Source organism: Arachis duranensis, chromosome 4 (genome assembly GCF_000817695.3).
Source record: "Arachis duranensis cultivar V14167 chromosome 4, aradu.V14167.gnm2.J7QH, whole genome shotgun sequence".
In the NCBI taxonomy this organism is placed as follows: Eukaryota; Viridiplantae; Streptophyta; class Magnoliopsida; order Fabales; family Fabaceae; genus Arachis; species Arachis duranensis.
In genome coordinates, this window is record NC_029775.3 from 55650249 (window position 1) to 55655550 (window position 5302).

The following is a 5302-nucleotide window of genomic DNA, read 5'->3' on the forward strand; positions in this document are numbered from 1 at the left end:
AAAAGCGTATAAATTATCCGCTCATCAATGCTAGGTCCTTTTTATAAATATTTTTTGTTTATATTTTAAGTTTATTTTATAAATAAACCTTTGCACGAATTAAAGACAGTGCGATTTTATAGATTTATAAGTGAATGCTAATAGCCTTTATATTTGTAAGACCCAGATTTTTAAAAAATTAAGTAATTAGTTAATCTTTTATAGTTATTATTATTATTATAATTAGATGAGCGGGACTTGTAGCTTTTTGCTTCTAAACAGTTTTGGCATCTCACTTTTTCCCTTGAAGTTTAGAATGATTGGCTTCTCTAGGAACTTAGAATTTCGGATAGTGTTATTGATTCTCCTAGTTAAGTATGTTGATTCTTGAACATAGCTACTTATGAGTCTTGGCCGTGGCCCTAAGCACTTTGTTTTCCAGTATTACCACCGGATACATAAATGCCACAGACACATGACTGGGTTAACCTTTTCAGATTGTGACTCAGCTTTGTTAGAGTCCCCAGTTAGAGGTGTCCAGAGCTCTTAAGCACACTCTTTTTGCTTATCGAGAGTGAGGAAGAGAGAACCTCCATGACCATAAGGTTTCTGACTTCGATTTCTTGAGATCCATAACTCCAATAAAAAAATCTAATCCGATAAAAGTGTTCGTATCCTTCTCCTCTACGTATTGGCATCACTTTTGATCGGTGGAAGTTGACGGTGACGTAACTCTTCTTCTCCTTGAGTTCGGCCAACTGGAGTTCTAGGAGGCATAGATGATTTCTGACGCTTTCTTCTTCAGCAGCTCGGTCAGAAAGTTTCTCCGGAGCTTTCGTTGATTTTGATTTCATACGGAGGTAGGGGTTTTATTTTAAAATTACAAGTTTTAATTTAAGAATGCCAAAAAGCTTATTGAGTAATTGCAAATAATTTATGATTGTTTGAAATGACTGAATAATGTGTTTGAGTTGTGTTTGTGACTGAATTTGATGAATATGTATTTGATTTCTCGATTGAAAAGAGGTTGAAAATGGTTCAGTTGGGACCCGAAAAAGGGTGGCTAACCCCGAGTTTTAGGAGAAGTGCTGCCGAAATTTTATAAAAATCTGAGGTTTTATTTGAAAAGTTATTTTAAAAGATTTAGTTTTGGAAAATTAAATTATTTGAGATTTATTTAGTTGAGAAAAGGTGTATTCTATTTTTAAACTAGATTTATTAAGAAAAACAATGTTTTAAATCCAATTTTGTAAGGAGAGATTTTGTTCTAAGTGTTGTTTTGAGCTTGGTTTTTTAAGAAAAGGAATCTCCGCCACAGGAGAGCAAAGAACAAAGATTAAAGGAATATATTAATTAATGAAGCGTCTGCCACAGGAGAGCAGATGTGACATTGTTTGGGCCTTAGTGCCAAATGTAAAGTGGGGATACCCACACACTGAGAACTATTTTCCAGATGTACGCTTATTGATTTGGAAAGTCACACTGATGCGGCCTAGCTGTACGACTTATAAGCACACTGATGCATCTGGAAAGCCATATCTGGGACTTGTGCCCGGGTAATGTCGGAAGCGGGTAGGCAACCGACACATGAGCTCATTGCCTGCGTTAGGGATAGTCATGCGTCATGTTGTTTGCACATTTGCATTTGATTGCGCTTGCTTGTTTTATTACTTTGTGATTGTATTGTTTATCTTGTTGTGACTTGCTTGTACATTGAATTAAATCTCTTGCTTGCACTCTTTGTTTGTGAGTGTATTAAAGTGATTACGAGTTGACATTTGACTGAGGATTAACTATGTGGCTGATAGACAAAAAATGTAACTAGTTTTATATTTAAAATTTGTTTTGAGTATAGAAATTTAAAGAAAAGTAATTATTTATCTAAAGTAGAAATAAAAGTATTTCCAAAGGGTTAACAAAGTAGTTTTACTAAATAAGTTAATTATTTGCATTAAATTCATTACTTTTACGGCATTCCCATTCCCTACTAAGAACGTGTGGCTTGTTCTCATCCCAAAATCTTCCACCCTTTTAGTGACACAGGTTCGAAGATTCAGTTAGAAGATGCAGACGACTAGTAGATTTACTTGTGATTCCTGTTATTTTTATAGAGTTCCCTCGCCCTTGTTGCTTTAAGTTTTATTTTATCCAGAGGGATATGTATTGTATTTGAGTTTTATATTGAATTCATTCGTATAGCATTTATTATTATTAATAATTGTGTGATTTGAATTACTACAAATAAATTTCTGGTATTTTCTTATAAACTGAAACGCGATATCGACCTAAAGGCTCAATAGTAAATTTATAATAAAGGAAATCAAGTCCGTAACGCCTTACTTTTGGTACGATCATGACGTGCTAAAGGTTAGGGTGTTACATTATGGTATTAGAGCAGTTCGTTCCTATTAGAGCCTTGGGAATGGACTGACTATGCTTTACTGCATACTCTGAGTGTTTGTCATGCAGTAGGACTTGTCCCATTGACAAGAGTTTGAGTTTCAGATGCATGATTGTCTATTGATTAATGCTGTTAGTTGACCGTTGCATCTCTCATGGTATTAGGTCTGGCCAACTTAATACTAATGATTCATGTATATGGAAACACTAATGGATTATCATAGACGAAATAGAAGTAATAGGTAACATGAATCGTGGGTTTTGGGAATATTAGGAGTTAATTTCTTGATTCTAATCGGTTACGTATCTATTTTTTCATGGTTTGTCGAGAGTTTCTTATTCGAGATTCCTTTCTTGAAAAGTTAACTAATTATTTTTCAACATTGTTCCTTGTTCATATGCTTTCTCATTTGATCCTAATTGCATATGTCATCTTCAATTTCTTAGATATCTACATTGTGTTATTTAAACTCCTCTTCTTGACTCGTATATTCTTTGATGTAATTTTGAACTTGTTTGATGCATCAAAGTGAATCGCTGAAATCTTTGTGAACCTTGTCTGAGTTGCTTGTTCTTTTTCTAAGGTCTTGTATCTTTTTTAGTGACTTGAGATCTATTTTGATGTCACGTGCGACCGTTATACATAGCAAGTGGTGTGTTAGCTCTTTATGATGAGTTTCGTGAGCACGAAAGGTAGAGCTTGTAAGCGTGCGACGTCACAGGATGTTTTAGGATTCTGAGTCCCGTGGAGAAGTTTGTAAAAGATTGTTTTGTGACCAGTATTGGGTTGTGAAGTGTTTGATGAGATTTAGAAAATTCACGAATAGTCTTCTTGTTAAAGTACATTTTGGAATGGTGAGTATACGTCAGGTTGATGTCTGGGAAGTTGAAACTCTGGAGTTGGTAAGAGATCAATATATGGACATTAAACGCGTCGTTTTAGCCCCATGCCTATTTTATAATCTTTCGCCACCTTGTTTTACCATCGCACGTTTGAAACCATGTCATCTGTTGTATCAATCTTGTCTTGTAACTTCAGCTTTATAATCGTACTTTCACCCTGGTACTTGTATGCCATATGAACCTTTTTTATTTTATAGCAATTTTCGAGGACGAAAATTTTTATAAGTGGGGTAGGATGTAAAACCCCGGATTTTTAAAAAATTAAGTAATTAATTATTTATAAATTATTATATTATATTGAGATTTTGTTTTTAAAAAAATTATTTTTAACAAAAATAATTAAATAAAATTTTATGATTATCGAAGTTTAATTTAATTATAACTTATTCTATTAGTTTGAACTATTTATTAAAAACTATTTTGAAAGGCAAAATTAAGTTAATCTTTTATTGTTATTATTATTATTATTATGCTTCCTTTGGCCGAAGCCTTAAGGAAACCTAAGGAAAGATAAGGAAAGCCAAATTTAGCTATTATATATATAAATATGACACATGTATCTTAATAATCATATAATTTCATTACCCTTTTCTTTCTTCCACCGATGCCAAGAATCGATTTCTTGATATCCATAACTCCAATAAAAAATCTAATCCGGTAAAAGTGTTCGTATCTTCCTCCTCTACGTATTGGCGTCACTTTTGATCGGTGAAAGTTGACGGTGACGTAGCTCATCTTCTCCTTGAGTTCGCCTAACTGGAGTTCTAGGAGGTATAGATGATTTCTGACGCTTTCTTCTTCAGCAACTCGGTCAGAAAGTTTCTCCGGAGCTTTCGTTGATTTTGATTTCATACGGAGGTAGGGAGTTTTATTTTAAAATTACAAGTTTTAATTTAAGAATGCCAAAAAGCTTATTGAGTAATTGCAAATAATTTATGATTGTTTGAAATGACTGAATAATGAGTTTGAGTTGTGTTTGTGACTGAATTTGATGAATATGTATTTGATTTCTCGATTGAAAAGAGGTTGAAAATGATTCAGTTGGGACCCGAAAAAGGGTGGCTAACCCCGAGTTTTAGGGGAAGTGCTGTCGAAATTTTATAAAAATCTGAGGTTTTATTTGAAAAGTTATTTTAAAAGATTTGGTTTTGGAAAATTAAATTATTTGAGATTTATTTAGTTGAGAAAAGGTGTATTCTATTTTTAAACTAGATTTATTAAGAAAAACAATGTTTTAAATCCAATTTTGTAAGGAGAGATTTTTTTCTAAGTGTTGTTTTGAGCTTGGTTTTTTAAGAAAAGGAATCTCCGCCACAGGAGAGCAAAGAACAAAGATTAAAGGAATATATTAATTAATGAAGCGTCTGCCACAGGAGAGCAGATGTGACATTGTTTGGGCCTTAGTGCCAAATGTAAAGTGGGGACGCTCACACACTGAGAACTGTTTTCCAGATGTACGCTTATTGATTTGGAAAGTCACACTGATGCGGCCTAGCCGTACGACTTATAAGCACACGGATGCATCTGGAAAGCCATATCTGGGACTTGTGCCCGGGTAATGTCGGGAGCGGGTAGGCAACCGACACATGAGCTCATGGCCTGCGTTAGGGATAGTCATGCATCATGTTGTTTGCACATTTGCATTTGATTGCGCTTGCTTGTTTTATTTCTTTGTGATTGTATTGTTTGTCTTATTGTGACTTGCTTGTACATTAAATTGAATCTCTTGCTTGCACTATTTGTTTGTGAGTGTATTAAAGTGATTACGAGTTGATATTTGACTGAGGATTAACTATGTGGCTGAGAGACAAAAAATGTGACTAGTTTTATATTTAAAATTTGTTTTGAGTATAGAAATTTAAAGAAAAGTAATTATTTATATAAAGTAGAAATAAAAGTATTTCCAAAGGGTTAACAAAGTAGTTTTACTAAGTAAGTTAATTATTTGCATTAAATTCATTACTTTTACGGCATTCCCATTCCCTACTAAGAACGTGTGGCTTGTTCTCACCCCAAAATC